The sequence below is a fragment of the Cervus canadensis genome, chromosome 11 (genome assembly GCF_019320065.1).
Source record: "Cervus canadensis isolate Bull #8, Minnesota chromosome 11, ASM1932006v1, whole genome shotgun sequence".
Classification (NCBI taxonomy): Eukaryota; Metazoa; Chordata; class Mammalia; order Artiodactyla; family Cervidae; genus Cervus; species Cervus canadensis.
In genome coordinates, this window is record NC_057396.1 from 47,849,268 (window position 1) to 47,868,580 (window position 19,313).

Here is a 19,313-nt window from a genome sequence, read left to right on the forward strand (position 1 = left end):
CCCACCCTTGACCCCCCCACCCCACACAGGCCATCCCAACCCCATCTCTGAGGCCCATGCTGCACCAGGCTGGTAGGTGGAAACAGAGGCAGAGAAGTGGAGCCTGGGGTAGGGGGAGAGAGGGTATCAGGTGGAGATAAAGGAAACATTCTGAGGGAGTTTGGAAGTTATCAGGAAGAAAGCCACCAGGCCAAATAGAGCTCTCACAACCAGCCAGGCTGTCAGCTAAGACCCACCCTGGAAGGCCTGGAAGCTCCTCCCAGGGTGGTGGGATTCCACATCCTGGGCTCCTGAGAGGTCTGGGCACCTTGCCCTCACCTGTGTAAGACTCCCCTCTAAAAAGCTGGCTTAAAACTCAACATTCAAAAAACTAAGATCATGGCATCCGGTCCCATCACTTCATGGTAAATAGATGGGGAAACAATGGAAACAGTGACAGACTTTATTTTCTTGGGCTCCAGAATCACTGAAGATGGTGACTGCAGCCATGAAATTAAAAGACACTTGCTCCTTGGAAGAAGAGCTATGACCAACTTAGACAGCATATTAAAAAGCAGAGATGTTACTTTGCTGACAAAGGCCCATCTAGTCAAATCTATGGTTTTTCCAGTAGTCATGTATGGATGTGAGAATTGGACCATAAAGAAAGCTGAGCGCCAAAGAACTGATGCTTTTGAACTGTGGTGTTGGAGAAGACTCTTGAGAGTCCCTTGGACTGCAAGGAGATCAAACCAGTCTGTCCTAAAGGAAATTAGTCCTGAATATTCATTGGAAGGACCGATGCTGAAACTGAAGCTCAAATACTTTGACCACCTGATTCAGAGAACTGATTCTTTGAAAAAGACCCTGATTCTGGGAAAGATTGAAGGCAGGAGGAAAAGGGGATGACAGAGGATGAGATGGTTGGATGGCATCACCGACTCAATGGACCAGTTTGAACAAGGTTCAGGAGTTGGTGATAGACAGGGAAGCCTGGCATGCTGCAGAGTCAGACACGACTGAGTGAGTGAACTAAACTGAACTGAAGCTTCCTAAACAGACCATCCCCCACCGTTCCTCCCCATCCCTCCATCCAGGGACCAAGAACCATCCTCTCCCATACCCCCATCCCAGCTCACGTTGGGTCTTCAGGACACAGAGGCCCCCAGGCAGTGTCAGAGCTACCCCCTTATGACTAGACCACCTCCGTCTAACTCATACCCCTTGGGCTTGCCCAACTTTCATAGATTGCTTGGATTTCAAATTAGGGGTCCCTTATGTCAGGAAGCCCTCCAAGATTTCCCCACTCCATACAAGGTCAGGGCCTTGCTGTTTGCCCTCTGGGGCCGAGAATGGGGTTCTATTAAAACTTTCTCACTTTGCTGGGAAATTAAGGCCAAGGAATTTTAGGCCTGTAAGAGCAGCTAGAGTAGGAGGAGATGTCTGTCCTCTAAGCCCCTGACCTTGGCTCCAGACACCCTACTCTCCAAATCAAAGTTCCCCAGCACCTCAGGCAGGCTTTGCCTCTTGGTGACAGTTGGCTGACTGGATAAACTCCTCTGGGCAGCCTCCTGTCTGAACTATCAGTTTGTCTTGTCATCCTGTGCTTGAAGGGGTCTCCTGAGGACACAGGCTGGAAAAGTGATTAGGGACATTGTGAGTTGGGAGAAGTCATGATGGAGGGGGCATGACTGGAGGAGGAAGTATATGGGCTGGGAAGTGCTTGGGGGTAGGGGCGTCCCTACCACACCCAGAAGGAAGTGGCTGCCTCTGCACCTGGGTGTGGGACCATCCTAGTTTGCTTTTGTTTTGTTTTTTTTTTAAAAACTTTCACTTTTATTTTGCACTGAAATAGAGCAGATTAAAAATGTGATAGATTTGGGTGGACAGCAAAGGGACTCAGCCATGCACATACATATATCCATTCTCCCCCAAACTCCCTTCCTATCCAGGCTGCCACATAACATTGAGCAGAGTTCCCTGGGGAGCATCCTAGTTTTGATTCCTAGTGACTTGGGCCCCACCATGGCCCAGATGAAGAGGCTTCTAGAGCCAGGAAGCCACAGATTATCACCTCTCAGAGAAACACTGCCACCCCTAACATGGTCTGTTCTCAGCATCCCAGCCCAGGAGAGAGCACTGGGCAGTGAGTCATGAAAGTGTCGCTTTGGGCAGGGCATGCCTCCTCTCTGGGTGGCTTCATGAAGTCTAGATGAGGAGCTGGCAGTGGCTGACTGGAGACAAGAGGGGCTGGTGAGGTGTTGGGGTGGGGTGCTCATGTGTGAGGATACTTTCTTTTGGTCTCTCCTTCCCTGTCCTGCCCCACCTAGAGGTCCCTGAAGTCTTTCTGGGGAACTTGGTGGCACAGTGTAAAGTTAAAACAGGAGGGAAGTAGGCAAGGCATGACCCTTAAAAGAATGACATAACCCGAGGACGTGACATAAACTAATGAGAATCAAATAGGTCCAAGATCAAGCCAGTCAATTCCAAAAGAAATCAACCCTGAATATTCATTAGAAGGACTGATGCTGAAGCTGAAGCTCCAATACTTCGGCCATCTGATGCGAAGAGCCAACTCATTGGAAAAGACCCCGATGCTGGGAAAGATTGATGGTGGGAGGAGAAGGGGGTGACAGAGGATGAGATGGTTAGATAGCATCACTGACTCAATGAACATGAATCTGAGCAAACTCCAGGAGATAGTGAAGGACAGGGAAGCTGACGTGCTGCAGTCCATGGGGTCATAAACAGTCAGACATGACTTAGCAGCTGAACAATAACAACATAAAAACTGACAATCCCATACCCTGGTACCTGTCTCACCTTCTGAGGTGGCCCACACTTTGTCTGTGGAGTGTGTTTTTCTCTAAATAAATCCACTTCTTACCTATCATTTGGTCTCTCGCTGAATTCTTTCTGCAATGAGAAATCAAGAACCAGAGTTTCATTAAGTCCCAAAGCCAGGTGTGTGATCCCAGTTAAAAGACGGTGGGTTCCAGTCCCAACTGGATTCCATGGTTTCAAAATGTCCCTGACTCATGGCCACTTCTCTTCTAGAGTGCTAAGTGGAGGAGGCTGGGTGTAACAGGAGGAAGCTTCTTGTTCTTTGTCCTTGAGGAAGGACTTAGCCAGCCAACTTGGAGGAGGCCCTCTCTGTTTTAGCAGCCACTTGAGGTTATCAGATGTAAACAGCCTCTGGCAGAACAAAACAGAATGCTTTGTGGCCTGACAAAGGCTATCTCTCACAAGATCCAATGGGATACAGAGTTGGGGAGGAAGGCAACACATTTGCAGGGGACAAAGGAGCTTCCAAAGCAGAGCAAAGGCTAATAGAGTTTTGCCAAGAGAACGCACTGGTCATAACAAACACCATCTTCCAACAACACAAGAGAAGACTCTACACATGGACATCACCAGATGGTCAACACTGAAATCAGATTGATTATATTCTTTGCAGCCCAAGATGGAGAAGCTCTATACAGTCAGCAAAAACAAGACTAGGAGCTGACTGTGGCTTAGATCATGAACTCCTTATTGCCAAATTCAGACTTAAACTGAAGAAAGTAGGGAAAACCACTAGACCATTCAGGTATGACCTAAATCAGATCCCTTATGATTATACTGTAGAAGTGAGAAATAGATTCAAGAGGTTAGATCTGATAGACAGAGTGCCTGATGAACTATGGACAGAGGTGTGTGACATTGTACAGGAGACAGGGAGCAAGACCATCCCCAAGAAAAAGAAATGCAAAAAAGCAAAATGGCTGTCTGAGGAGGCCTTACAAATAGCTGAGAAAGGAAGAGAAGTGAAAAGCAAAGGAAGAAAGGAAAGATATACCCATTTGAATGCAGAGTTCCAAGAAATAGCAAGGAGAGATGAGAAAGCCTTCCTCAGTGATCAGTGCAAAGAAACAGAGGAAAACAATAGAGTGGGAAAGGCTAGAGATCTCTTCAAGAAAGTTAGAGATACCAAGGGAACATTTTATGCAAAGACGGGTACAATAAAGGATAGAAATGGTATGGACCTAACAGAAGCAGAAGCTATAAACAAGAGGTGGCAAGAATAATACAGAAGAACTATACAAAAGAGATCTTCACGACCCAGATAATCATGATTGTGTGATCACTTACCTAGAGCCAGACATCCTGGAATGTTAAGTCAAGTGGGTCTTAGGAAGCATCACTACAAATAAAGCTAGTGGAGGTGATGGAATTCCAGTTGAGCTATTTCAAATCCTAGAAGATGATGCTGTGAAAGTGCTGCACTCAATACGCTAGCAAATTTGGAAAAGTCAGCAGTGGCCACAGGACTGGAAAGGGTCAGTTTTCATTCCAATCCCAAAGAAAAGCAATGTCAAAGAATGCTCAAACTACCACACAATTGCTGTCATCTCACACGCTAGTAAAGTAATGCTCAAAATTCTCCAAGCCAGGCTTCAACAGTACGTGAACCATGAACTTCCAGATATTCAAGCTGGATTTAGAAAAGGCAGAGGAACCAAATTGCCAAACATATTTTGGATCATTGAAAAAGTAAGAGAGTTCCAGAAAAACATCTATTTCTGCTTTATTGACTATGACAAAGCCTTTGACTGTGTGGATCACCACAAACTATGGAAAATTCTGAAAGAGATGGGAATACCAGACCACCTGACCTGCCTCTTGAGAAATCTGTGTGCAGGTCAGGAAGCAGCAGTTAGAACTGAACATGGAACAACAGACTGGTTCCAAATAGGAAAAGGAGTACTTCAAAGCTGTATATTGTCACCCTGCTTATTTAACTTATATGCAGAGTACATCATGAGAAACGCTGGGCTGGAAGAAGCACAAGCTGGAATTGAGATTGCCAGGAGAAATATCAATAGCCTCAGATATGCAAATGACACGACCCTTATGGCAGAAAGCGAAGAAGAACTAAAGAGCCTCTTGATGAAAGTGAAAGAGGAGAGTGAAAAAGTTGGCTTAAAACTCAACATTCAGAAAACTAAGTTCATGGTATCCAGTCCCATCACTTCATGGCAAATAGATGGGGAAACAGTGACAGATTTTATTTTGGGGGGCTCCAAAATCACTGCAGAAGGTGACTGCAGTCATGAAATTAAAAGACGCTTACTCCTTGGAAGAAAAGTTATGACCAACCTAGACAGCATATTAAAAAGTAGTGATATTACTTTGCCAACAAAGATCCATCTAATCAAGGCCTATGGTTTTTCTAGTAGTTATGTATGGATGTGAGAGTTGGACTATAAAGCTGAGCACCGAAGAATTGATGCTTTTGAACTGTGGTGTTGGAGAAGACTCTTGAGAGTCCCTTGTACTGCAAGAAGATCCAACCAGTCAATCCTAAAGGAAATTAGTCCTGAATATTCATTGGAAGGGCTGATGTTGAAGCTGAAACTCCAATGCTTTGGCCACCTGATGTGAAGAGCTGACTCATTTGAAAAGACCCTGATGCTGGGAAAGATTGAAGGCAGGAGGAGAAGGGGACCACAGAGGATGAGATGGTTGGATGGCATCACCGACTCAATGGACATGAGTTTGAGTAAGCTCTGGGAGTTGGTGATGGACAGGGAGGCCTGGTGTGCTGCAAGTCCATGGGGTCTCAAAGAGTCGTTATGACCGAGCGACTGAACTGAACTGAAGGAGCTTCCAGAGTGCTGGTGGAAGAAGGCCCAGCCCCTTCCCTTTTGAGGTTCAAGAGTATTCAACTCTCTCCCAGGACAGCTATCCCTAGTAAGCTCCACTGCTCAGTGGGGTAAGGACCCCTGGGTCTCCCGGGGGGAACTCAGTGGTATGGGAGAGGGGACTTATGCTGGTGGTTGTGTGTTCCTAGCTGCTGGGCTTCTGAGCTGCGTGTGGAACAAGCCTGGAGCTCAGCAGTAACCTTGTTTGAAATCAGTTAATCCCTGAGGTGTGTGAGCAGTCTGATGAGGTGGAAGAAGCAGCCTCCAGAGGGACAGTCTTACAAATAAAACCTGCTATTAATAAGATTTTGTGGGAGTCTAAGCGATTATTGAGGTGGAGTGGGGGAATGTGACTATAATTTGTATCCTAAGTTGATGGAGTAATCATACCAGTTCCACGTAGTTCTCAACTTCCTGAGGCAGGGTGAGGGGGACCAGACAAGTGTATTATCCCTCTGCCCCCAAGTCAGCTCAAGACAACCCTGGGAAATGGGAGGGAAAGCCAACTCTGGGCCTCTTTCTGCACTTCACTTCCTGCAGGTCCTTCTCAGGTACCCTTCAAGAGCCCCCAGCTGCTCTTCACCCTCAAGATTCCGCCATGCCCCCTCACCCAGGTCTACAGCCCAGGGTTGTACTCAGGTGTTCAGGTTGTCTCCCTCTATCAAACATGTCCAGCCTGTGTCCAAATCCCTCTGAACCACACTGGGGACACTGAGTTCAGGTGACAGACCAAAGCAACTTCAGGAGTTGATGGCACTAGTAGGTTAATCCACCCACTGGAGTTTCACATACATCCCTTCCCTGGTTCCATTCATATTTTACCAGGGATGTTATTTCAAAAGGCAATAATCTGAACAACACGTTGTTGGAATGTACCACCTCGACAGTCTTTCAGCTCTGTTGTGCAAAGAAGGTGTGATTCTGTACTGCTGGAATTTTAGGAATCTTGAAACAAATGTTTGGGAAGATACTTTCTTTATATAATATAAATCAAATTTTGTTTGTTTGCACTGGTTCTTTGTTGCTGCACACGGGCTTTCTCTAGTTGTGTGGTGGGCGGGCTTCTCATTGTGGTGGCTTCTCTTGTCGTGGAGCATGAGCTCTAAGCATGCAGATTTCAGTAGTTGTGACGCATGGGCTCAGTAGTTGCTGCTCGAGGGCTCTGGAGCCCTGGTCCAGTAGTTATGGTGCACAGGCTCAACTGCCTCACAGTATGTGGGATCTTTCCAGAGGAAGGATGGAACCCATGTCCCCTGCATTGGCATGTGGATTTTTATCCACTGTGCCACCAGGGAAACCCTGGGAAGATACTTTCTTGCCAAATAGGCACCCTCTGCTAACCCACAAAGATAGCATTTTTCTGCCCACACATGAGCCAGCCCAGATGAGGCCCAGCCCCAGCTCTGACCTTCAGTTCCCCTAGCCAAGATGCTAAATTCAGATCTCTCATCAGTCATGAAGCAGGTTAGATCAGTCACTATAGGCATGTGCCTGGGCAACCAAATTTGCCTACAATGAAATCCTGATTATGGGAGAGGAATCTTTAGACTGCGATGTTTTCCATACCCAGCACAAAAATGGAAACATTTCTTCAAGACTACACTAGTAAGAAAAAGAAAGACAAACAGGATAAAGGACATGATAAGTGAATACAGCAGGAACCAAGGAACTGAATCAAATCTTCATTTAACCAGCCTGATTATCTATGCCCTGTATTTGCTAATTCATTCTTGCAATGAAGCAATCAATCTTCATTCAGCTAATCAATGAATGAACCAGTCTTTATTTGAGCATCTTGCATTTATTGGAACAACCAGTTAATTTAAATCTTTCACTTTCTTTCTGATTTCACAAATCAACCTGCATTTAGCAAACAAAGTACTAAGTAGTCATTCAGTCTTCATTTATTCCAAGACAATATACCAAATATCAAAGCTCAGGACTGGAAGAGCCCTCACAGAGTACCTGGTTCAGCCAATTTAATCTTGTAGGAACTCTCTCCATCGGAGCTTTGCCAGATAGTCACCTGGACTTTACCGAGTTCTTCTAACAACAGAGCACTCACTGTTGTCAGAGGTCGCCTGGACTGTTGTGGGACAGCTCTGGCTGTAAGAACATATTTCTCAGCCCCCTTGTAATGTTCACATCTGCTTCTGGTGCTCCTTCCTGGCCACCTAGGACAACTCCGTTCCTGTGCTAGGAGAGCTGTCAGTAGGTACAGATGGAGACCATGTCCTTTGGGCTCCATCCTTCCCTCACCAGGCCCTTGTAGCTGATGTTCCCTCTTTGTCTCTCTCTTCTGGTCACCTAGGCCTCACTCAGCCCAGGGCTCTCTCCTGGACTGGGAATTGGATTCCGAGGTCACAATCCAGGTGTGATGTGAGCAGCTCTGAGGTAAGGGGACAGTCACCTCCAGTTCTGAACAGACCAAGCCCCAGAGTGTTTCCCATGCCTGCCGTTTTGTGAAGGAGTCTCCCCACCTCCTGTTCTACATGCTCCCCTGCCCCACCTCCCTTAGCTAAGGCTGAGCATCCCAACGGCAGCTGGTTTACAAACTTGCTGGAGGCTGCAGAGATGGCCAGGCCCAGAGCTCTTCCCAAGTTGGGGCAACAAGGGTTGGGCCCAACACTCCTCATCCTCCTTCTGAGAAAGGAGCCAAGCCATTAGCAGCAGGAGATGAGGCAGGAAGACAGAGAGAAGGGCTTGAGTCAGAACAGGAGGAAGCAGAGGCTGAAGTAAAGAAGAGAGCCACAGCATCAGTTGGGCTGTGGGAATCAGTGACAGAAACAAACTGACCAATTTAAGCAGAAGAATAATTCCTTAAAAAGACTCCAGGTAACTTGCAGAAACTTCAGTTAGAGGGTGATATAGTAGTGAGGTATATCTTTGATTCTAAAGAATTAAAACACATGGCAGGAATATATATACATATATGTATATATGTAAATTTGTTTCAGACAGTTTAAAACCTCTCTTCCTCACATGCCTTCTCAGGAAGCTATAACCAGGTAGCTTGAGGGTTTCTGATTTGCTGAGAACAAAGTCTTAGTCAGGGTGATGGCCTTTCCTACACTAGATCACAGCCTTACCTCATGGGTAAAGAAGAGAAGCCCAGAGCAAACTGTGCTGCAAAAAATGAGGCAAGAAAAGAGGGTATGGGAGACCCTGGAAAAGAGAAAGGCTTGGCATCACTTGATGTAAACGCAAGATGACTTGATGACTTGATGTAATTTGATGTAAACCCTACTCCATCTCTAAATAGAAATCTTCAATGTGATGTGCATTTCTCACTAAGGCCTCGTGGTGAAGATTTCATGCTTGTGCTCAGTCGCTAAGTCATGTCTGACTCTTTGTGACCCCATGGACCGTAGCCCACCAGGCTTCTCTGTCCCTGGTTCTCTAGGCAAGAATACTTGTGTGGATAGCCATTTCCTTCTCCAGGGGATCTTTCTCACCCAGGGGTTGAACCCATGTCCTACACTGGAAGGCAGATTCTTTACCACTGGGCCACCTGGGAACTCAGTGAAGATCTACTTTAGGATAATTGAGAGGAGTAGTGAGTCTTGCATGCTCCTTGGTGACAGCCATGAGTAAAGACTGTAGTGGGAGGGCAGACACAGTTGAAGTGCAATTTGGGACCCTGCCCGGGGCTTTTTTTTTTTTACTCTATTTATTTACTCTTTGTTGTGCTGGGTCTTCATTGCTGCCAGGGCTACTCTTCAGATGCAGAGTGCGGGCTTCTCATTGTGGTGGCTTCTCTTGTTTCAGAGCATGGGCTTTAGGGTAGGCAGACTTCAGTAGTTGTGGCACGTGGTCCCAGTAGCTGCCTGCCTGGGGCTTTTGATAGGAAGTTAAATTCTCACCTTAATATGGGTTTCAGTCATTACCCTAAGTAAAGAGCCAAACATACAACATTGTACCTACAGTTAACATTACTCTATTGTGGACTTAGGAGAGGGCAAATCTCATGTTGAGTGTTCTTAGCAGTATAAAAATTAAAAAGTCAACATGTTACTCCCTCCCCACTGGTGCAAAAGTGCCAGTGTGGGCTAATTCAGCCCAAGTAGAGATGACCCTAGACTATTACCTCAGTGCCAGAGGGAAGTTGTGGCTATGAGGTCAGCATTCTGGCCTGATCAAGAATGGAGTTTTCAATAAGGTGTGGAGATAAAGGAATCTTCCTACACTGTTGGTGGGAATGTGACATAGTGCAGCCACTATTGAGAACAGTATGGACTTTCCTGGAAAAACTAAAAATAGAGTTGTTATATGACCCAGCACTCCTGGGCACATATCTGGAAGAAACTATAATTCAAAAAGATACATACACCCCAATGTTCATAGCAGCACTATTCACAATAGCCAAGACAAGGAAGCAACCTAAATGTCTATCAACAGGTGAATAGATAAAGAAGATGTAGTATATATACGTAATGGAACATTGCTCAGCCATAAGAAAGAATGAAATTATGTAGCATTATGAATGGACTTAGAGGTTAGCTCATTTTTGTCGGTACTGGGTCTTAGATGAGGCACCCAGGATCTTCCTTGTGGCATGTGGGATCTAGTTCCCTGAACAAGGATTGAACCTGGGCCCCCTGCATTGGAAGCACAGGGTATTAGCCACTGGACCACCAGGCCCCAACACTATCATCTTAAGTGAAATAAGTCAGGCAGAGAACAACAAATATCATGTGATATTGCTCATATGTGGAATGTAAAAAGAAAATGATACAGATGAGCTTATTTACAAGAAAGAAATAGACTCACAGACATAGCAAACAAACTCACGGTTTCCAAAGGGGATAGCAAGGGTTGTTGTTGTCGTTCAGCCGCTAAGTCATGTCTGACTCATGGACTGTAGCAGGGCAGGCTCTGCTGTACTCCATTAACTCCCAGAGTTTGCTCAGATTCATGTCCACTGAGTAAGTGATGCTATCTAATCATCTTATCCTCTGTTGCCTCGTTCTCCTTTGGCCTTCAATCTTTCCAATCATCAGGGTCTTTTCCAACAAGTCAGCTCTTTACATGAGGTAGACAAATTATTGAGGCTTCAGCTTCAGCAACAGTCCTTACAGTGAATATTTAGAGTTGATATACTGGCTTGATCTTCTTGCAGTCCAAAGGATTCTCAAAGGGTGGGAGGAAATAAATTAGGAGTTTGGGATTAACATATACATGCTACTATATATTAAAAATGGTAAACAACAAGGAATTACTGTATAGCACAAGGAACTATACTCAATATCTTGTAATAACCTATAATGAAAAAGAATCTGAAGAATATATATATTCTCTTGAATCATTTTACACACTTGAAACTAATACAACCTCATAAATTAATTATAATTCAAGTTTTTAAAGTGGATTGTTACTGAAAGAGGAACTCCCCAGGTCGGTAGGTGCCCAATATGCTACTGGAGATCAGTGGAGAAATAACTCCAGAAAGAATGAAGGGATGGAGCCAAAGCAAAAACAATACCCAGTTGTGGATGGGACTGGTGATAGAAGCAAGGTCCGATGCTGTAAAGAGCAATATTGCATAGGAACCTGGAATGTTAGGTCCATGAATCAAGGCAGATTGGAAGTGGTCAAACAGGAGATGACAAGAGTGAATGTCAACATTCTAGGAATCAGCGAACTAAAATGGACTGGAATGGGTGAATTTAACTCAGATGACCATTATATCTACTACTGTGGGCAGGAATCCCTTAGAAGAAATAGAGTAACCATCATAGTCAACAAAAGAATCCAAAATGCAGTACTTGGATGCAATCTCAAAAATGACAGAATGATCTCTGCTCATTTCCAAGGCAAACCATTCAACATCATGGTAATCCAAGCCTATGCCCCAACCAGTAATGCTGAAGAAGGTGAAGTTGAACAGTTCTATGAAGACCTACAAGACCTTTTAGAACTAACACCCCAAAAAGATGTCCTTTTCATGATAGGGGACTGGAATGCAAAAGTAGGAAGTCAAGAAACACCTGGAGTAACAGGCAAATTTGGCCTTGGTGTACGGAATGAAGCAGGGCAAAGTCTAATAGAGTTTTGCCAAGAGAACACACTGGTCATAGCAAACACCCTCTTCCAACAACACAAGAGAAGACTCTACACGTGGACATCACCAGATGGTCAACACCGAAATCAGATTGATTATATTCTTTGCAGCCAAAGATGGAGAAGCTCTATACAGTCAGCAAAAACAAGACCGGGAGCTGACTGTGGCTCAGATCATGAACTCCTTATTGCCAAATTCAGACTTAAACTGGATTGTTCAGAAGGTATATTAATCATGATCCCTTTGGCTGCAAAGTACAGAAGCTCAACTCTAATGTGTTAATCAAATCAAGTAAAGAAAACCCAAAAACATAAAAAGAGAGGGTGGAATTATTGGCTCACAAAAATGTGAAAGCCAGAAATAGGGCTTCAGGAAAGGCTAGATCCAGGCTCTAAGAATTTGTCTCCACCTCACCACTCTGCCTTCTTTTGCGTTGGCTTCTCTCTCAGTTTATGTCCACCCATGAGGTGGCAAGATGTCCTGAAGTACAATCAAGATATCATCAACACTACTGGAAAGAGCTTACTCTCCTGAGTTCTGCGGAAGTACCGGGGTTGAGTCTTATGGGTCTTGCTGGGTTACTTCTCCAACCCTGGAACTAGGAGGATGGGGTGACCCACACAAGAAATCCTTGAATTAAGAGCACAGGCAGGAAAATCTCCCAAAGGAAATCAAGGTGCTAATACCAGAAACGGGAATAGAAAAAATAGCAGTCCGTGAAAAACGGAGACATGTACCCTTATGAAATGAGCTCAGAAGATTGATGTCAAACCCCCTCCCCCAAACTTCCTTATGTGACCCCAGGCTGTTTAATCCAACCTTGAAGGACACATGACTTATTAAGAAGCCAGAGTATCTCCAGGAAGGGGCGAGGTGGACTGGGGGAGATATCCTTGACTGACTTGGCCCCCAACTCCCTCCCGTCTCAGCCTAAGCTTCAGAGACAGGATTTCCTGGTGCTGGAGCTGCTTCCGTGGAGCTGACTGCTAGACAAGCACTGAAAACCTCTGGTCAAGGCTATATGCTACCAGAAAGGAGAGATATTTGCAGAGAGTGTAGCCCCTGGGACAAGAGAAGAGGATGCTGAGTTGTGGTTAGAGCTTCCCAATGAAATATTACAGGATGTTGGTGGGATAGAAGGAGAGAATTGGCAAAAATTAAGAGGTTTTGGGCTCTGGCTGGAAAAGTGTATGGCAACCCACTTCAGTGTTCTTGCCTGGAGAATCCCACAGACAGTGGAGCCTGGTAGGCTACAATCCATAGGATCACAAAGAGTCAGACACGACTGAAGTGACTTAGCAGGCAGGCAGGCAGAGGCTCTGGCAGTAGGAACTAAACATGGATTCAAAGCTGCAATTCAGTGCCTTCAACTCTGTGCAGGAATGACCGAATGACCAGTGCCATTTAAAGTGGTATGCAGTGATAAGGGGAGGTGCCAGGATTCGTTTATCTTAAAGACAACAGAAAGGAGACAAGTGCTCCCCACGTGCGTTAAGACTAAATAGACTTGTTCTATGAGCCATGAACTGTAGGACAAGATGTACTTGGAGAATCTGGCCCTGCTAGAACAGATAACCATGGGTAATAAGCGATAGGGAAGCCTTACTGAAAAAGACACACACACACACACACACACACACAAAAAGACACAAACTCCCCAGGTGTTGGATTGCCTATGCTGGGTATTTTCCATTCTCTAGCCTTCCCCACTCTGCTCTCTGCCCCAGGAGGGTGACCTGGGTGGACTTAGTTAACAGAAGTCCTTGCTTCTGGCTTCAGGCTGGACTTGGCCAATGGAGATCCCAGGAAGGGAGGAGAGTGAGGGCAGGGTAATTTACTCCCTTGTCTCCCTTCTTGTGGTAGTGACTTGGGTTGGCTCTGTCCCTCAACTAAAGGTCACTGCTCCTCTCAAAGAGGCTGACTCTATGTGACTCTCTCATTCCAGGTTTTAGCAACTGCTCCTCACCCGCCTTGGCCATTCAGACCATTCAGTTACTACTAGCTCCAGGTTATTGCACTTCAGGTTCCCCTATACTCAGACTTCCTTGGTGGTCCAGTGGTTAAGACTCCTCGCTTCCACTGCAGGGGGCATGGGTTCCATCCCTGGTGTCTGGTTGGGGAAGTTTCACATGTTGCACAGTGCAGCCAAAAAGAAAAAAAAAATTTTTTTAAAGAAAGAAAGAAAAGAAACCTCCTCCATTTTCCATTGAGTGGGCCATCTGGGTCTTGCTGGGCCCCTAAATGATGCTATCTCTGAAATTCTCCCTGTTAACTGAGTGGGAGGAAGAAGAGGGGAAGGTGAGTTGGGCAGTCCTCAGAGAATAAGAAAGAGCAGCAGAATTCTGGCTGGGGAGCCAGTGCCAACTAGGGAGGCAGAAGGGATGCTGATATACCCAGCCTCCTGAGTCTGCTTTCCTGGCAGGAGACATGGGCTGATGCAGGCAGGAGGCTAGCAACTAATAGACGGATTTGCAGAGCCAATCTGAAGCTCAGGCAAAAGCCCTGGGCATCCTTTCTTCCACTGAGGAGAGTCTGGTACCCAGGAGGATTGGCACTTGCTGGCCCCTACTTGCTAATCAGATTGAAGGGCAAACTAATGAATGCCAAGGACTTATGACTTTGAAACACTCCAGCACTTATTTTCACTGTGATCAGAAAGCCATCTTGTGGTAGATGTACCTCTGAGCTAGTTCAGCTAAATATGTCATTTTCCACCTTTATAGGTGATAGAGAGCTCAGAGCTGAGGCAGGCAGGGGCCTACTTAGTGCTGGAGTAAGGCTGGGATCAAAGATGTGGGCATAGAGCTCATCTCTGAAGTGAGAGAGAAGATCCTGGCTGAAAATTCCACTGCAGCTTTCCAGGCCCCTTTAAATGTTAATTCTTCCACATTTCAACCAATAAAGGTTCTAAATCTCCCAGGTTTCTCTTCCCCATCAAAGCTGAGCAAGTGCACATGGAAGGCAGAGGAGGGAGAATAGCAGCATCCAAGAGCTTCCTTGAAGAGACTGGGGTGCCTGCATGGGGAGAGGGGCTTCTCCTCCTGGATACTCTCTCTGAGCTGGAACCCTGCAAGCTCATGCTGGGGCTGCTGCCTGAATAAAGTGTAGGGAGAAAGCCGAGCTGTGGGCAAGGGGGACCTGGGCCATGTTCCCATGAGACAGGGGTTGTTTGTGAACACAGATAGTGGGTTAGAGCATTCTGGAGATAAGAAGCTCATGGAAGGGCCTGTGTCAGCAAGCTTGTCAAAACCAGGATATAGTGGAGGAAAATAGGGCCACCCCTCCCAGTTCCTCATATTTCCCATGGCTCCTTATGAAACTGTGTGAGGGTCAGAGGAGGTACAGGAACCAGACGGCCAATCAGCAGGCACAAGGCCAAGCAGTAGGACCCCTGATCCGAGGGATGGACTGGAGACTGACCAATGGTAGGGACAAAGGGAGGCCAGGTGGCCCCTATCTGTGGGGATCCTTGGCAACAAGGGGGCCAATGTAGAGCTAAACAGCACCCAAGAAACCACACACATTCCCTCTGTGGAGACCACCATATCACAGAGGCCACCAAGGCCAGAAGGAACCAGAGCAAGAGCAGGGAACCCTCTCTACTGCCGGCTGAAATTGGGCTGGCAGGAAATCTCGCCAAGCTTCCTCCCCACTCCCAGGAATTAGTGACCAGCAAAGAGCAGAGAGTGTCATTGGCACATCATGGTCCATTCCCACGCTAAGCCCCTCTAGTCACAATTCTAGGCTGGATAGCATAAAAGAATCGCTATGAATTGGATAGGAGACTGAAGTTTTAAACTTAGCTGGTCTGAGTTTAAATAACTGAATGAGACCAGAAAGTTATAAAAAACCCTATCCAAAAAAAAAGAGGAAAGAGTAAAGGGAGTAATTAGGAAGAAAAAAAGACCCAGAATTGCTTCATGTTGTCTACCTCAACAGGTTGAATGAAACTCCTTGACAACCACTTACAATAATAAAATGGCCGCTGGCCTCTCACCTCCAAAGGATGCATCCCAACCCCCCACCCACCCCACCCTGAGCAAAACAGAGAACTTGTGAAACAGGGTGTCTGCAAAAGTCCCAAGTTTCACTCTGGCTGGTCACCTCGGGTGACAAGCCTCTCCTGAACCAATCACAGTGGCCAAGAGATGGAATGTACTGACTGGTCTAGCTTAGGTCTTATTTCCACCCCTCGAACTGGCTTCCCTAGGACCACAGGGTCCCCCAAAGGAATGTGTGAACTGCAGAAAAGAAGAAAGGGAGGATGAACTGGGGCGGGGGGAGGGGGGGGGACGGGGGCGGAATTTTGTGTTGGTGATTCTCCCCATTCATTCCTCTGAGAGCAAAGCATTTCTGCCCCAGGAAGAGAGTTAAAGTAGAACTAAAATTTCAGCTGTTTTGTAATTCCCATTATAAGGGCCATTGGCATTCTTAAAGACGATGTGGCATGGTGGGTTGCAGCAGCAGGGCAGAGTTAAATATCCCTGCAGTAAGAAAAAGGAGGGAAAGGGAGAATGAGATGGGCATGAGCTCTTTGGGGCATCCAGGGTCCTGAAGGCTGGGAGGGGCATCACAGTGAAGGAGTGGACTGCTCCTGTGAGAAAAAGTCATGGCTCACAGGGATTTTCTAAAGTGAAATTGTGAAAGTGAAAGTGAAGCAAGCCACAATAAAAGCACTCTTGTTTTCCATGTGAAATCATCAGTTAAAGTCAGTCTCTAGGAAGCTCAGCTTGTTGCTCTGATGGCCTAGAAGGGCGGGGTGGGGATGGGGAGAGGCTAAAGCGAGAGAGGGGATTTATGTATGTGTATAGCTGAGTCACACTGTTGTACAACAGAAACTAACACAACATTGTAAAGCAATTATACTCCAGTTAAAAAAAAAATCAGTCTCTTACTACAGACCAGAGTGGGAGGCTCAGCAGCTAAACGCAATGCGGTATCCTGGATTGGATCCTGGAAAAAAAGAGGATGTTGCTGGAAAAACTGGTGAGATCCAATGAAAGTCTGGAGTGTAGTTAATAGTCACTAGCCATATTAATTTCTTAGACATTAAAATGTGCCTGCCCTCTCCCCTTGAACTCCCATATCCCCAGACCACTCCTCCCTGTGCCTGGGAGGTGAGGTGCGGTGTTCAGTGACTTAGAGCTTTTCCACTGGGCTGAGAACCCCAGCCTAGAGACCCCTGAATCTTTGGTGCAGGTTGGCTGTGCCTTACCTCCTGCCATGTGTGTAGACAAGTGCCATGACTCCGGGCTGTGTTCTGACCTGACCAATTTCATTTAATTCTTATATCAACCTGGAAGTGTTGGGATCACTGTCCCCATTTTACAGATGGGGAACTGAGGCTGCAGAGGCTGCTGCTTGCTTTCTCTCAGAGCACCCTCCTGAGACAGATAAAACAAACATCATCAATAGCTCCAGGGTGAGGTGAGTTGATAAGCAGATAAAACTGAGAGAATGTGGAGAGGAAAGGTCACTTCCGTGTGCCACAGTCAGTAGACTCAGGAGCCAGGAGGGTTTCCAGGGAAAAGGGGATGAAGAAAGCATTCAGGAAGAGGAATAGTGAGAGGTCGGGCACTGGGGTGGAACACCTAGAAACGTGGCAGTTCACAGGCAGCACGTCTGGCTGGGCTGGAGTCAGGATGTAAGCAGAGAGCGGGCTGAGACCAAAGCAGAGGGACTGGTAGGCCCCCACAGCGCCCTTTACATCCCACTCACAGGCCCTGCTTCCCCTTCGGGATCTGCTGCGAGGCTAACGTTAGCATTCCGTCATTTGTAGCTAAGGACTGCCCACTCCAATGGCTCTTTGTTTCTGTTGGAAGAAGCTAGGGCCTTTATGGGTCAGTGCTGGGAGGACTCAAAACCAGGCATAGATGGGAGAAACGATTGAGTATCTATTTTTTGCTAAGCCCTAATATGGGCCATGGGGATCAAGATGACTCAATCCCTTTTCCCCAGAGCACTCGAGCTGGGGAGTATGCTGACTGCCATGCACAGTGTGGTCAGCTAGTCCATGGGAAACAGGGCTCAGGACTGTGGAGGCTCCCAGCCTCAGAGGGTGAGGGAGGGGAGCAGGTGTGTTTGGAAATACTGGCTAGACCTCACCAACATGGTGGCAGGGTAGCCAGTAAGGCCAGCCATCCCACTGGGAAGGAGGACCTCAGGTTCTCTCTCTGGTAACCTCTCCATGAGGAAATCAGATGAAGATTGTGGTGGAGCTGGCAGGGTGGACTCTGCCACCTGGGCAGCCCTCTTCCTGCAGATGGAGCAGTACCTGGGCAGGGCCCCTGTGGTGACACTGAGCAGGGGTGGGGCTCCCAGCCACCGTGATGGCCTCTCACCGATCCAGATGCCCTCTGGAGCCCTCACAGTGGGTGTGAGGCTGTGAGCTTGCCGTTTGCCAGCTGTCTGGAACCAGACCAACACAGCAACTGCCTCTCACCTCACATGCCAGGGCTCGTGACGCCTAAGTGCAGGGCTGTCCCAAGTGCTCTGGATACCTCTCCAAGGACGTGCAAAGTATAAAGTCCTTTGGGCCTATAGCCCAACCGGAGGCATGCGTTTCTGCAGAGCTTCAGGAAAAAGGATACCTCTGTGATGGTGGGGATGTAGGCAGTGTGCTCGGAAGTGCAGCCATCATTATGTGAGGGCTTTTCCACAAGCAAACAGTCCTTCTGTTCTTGTGAGGTGAGTGAGAGGGGGTCAAAATGATTCCCTACTGGGGAAAATCCTATGATTTCAGGGAAGAAGGACCTAGAGAGAGCCAGTGGCTCACGGGACACTGAACACTGAGAAGGGAAAGCTGGGGCAGGAGTTCCAGTAGCTCTCAGGGTCTTAGAGAAGATGGTGAAGGAAAGACCATGAGGCTGGATACAGGGTGGATTCTGCCACAGAGAATGTGAGATTTGAGATTATTGCTATAGGTGGGGAGGTGGATGTGAGTGTCCATGGACAGGGGACCTGCCTGACCCATGGGGGTTGCTGGATCCTGGATCTTCAGAGCCGAAGGGGCTACAGAGCCCATGACATCCATTCCATTCCATTACAGAAAAGACCAAGGTCCAGAGGAGAAAAGGGTATGTCCTGGGTCACCTGTGGGTCAGGGCAGGGTCTAACCTCATACCAGAGGCCTGCCTCCTGGTCAGAGTGTTTCCCAGCCATGCTTAGGAAAGTCAGTGTTCTTTCTGTATCTGGGGAAAGGGAAGGACCCCTAGAGAGATGGTCTGGTACCCCTGACTTATTTCTCAGGTGATGAAGCAGTGTCAGAGAGGGCCAGAGACTTGCCTGAGGCCAGGCAGCCAGTGAACAACAAAACCTACAGACCAGACTCAGAACGTCCTGACTCCCAGTCTAGATTTTCTTACTGCACCAAAGTCTCCCAAGGAGAAGAAAGGGCAAGGAGAAAGGAGCCCACACTTACTGAGCTTCTGTATGTGCCAGATCCTTAACACATAGTCTTTCTAATCCCCACAAATTTCAAAGCAGACATTCTTGACCATGTTTAACAAGTCATGGAAAGAACAAAGGTTCAGAGAGGCAAAGCCACTTGCCTAAGACCACACAGCTGGTAGATGGTAGTGCAGAAACTC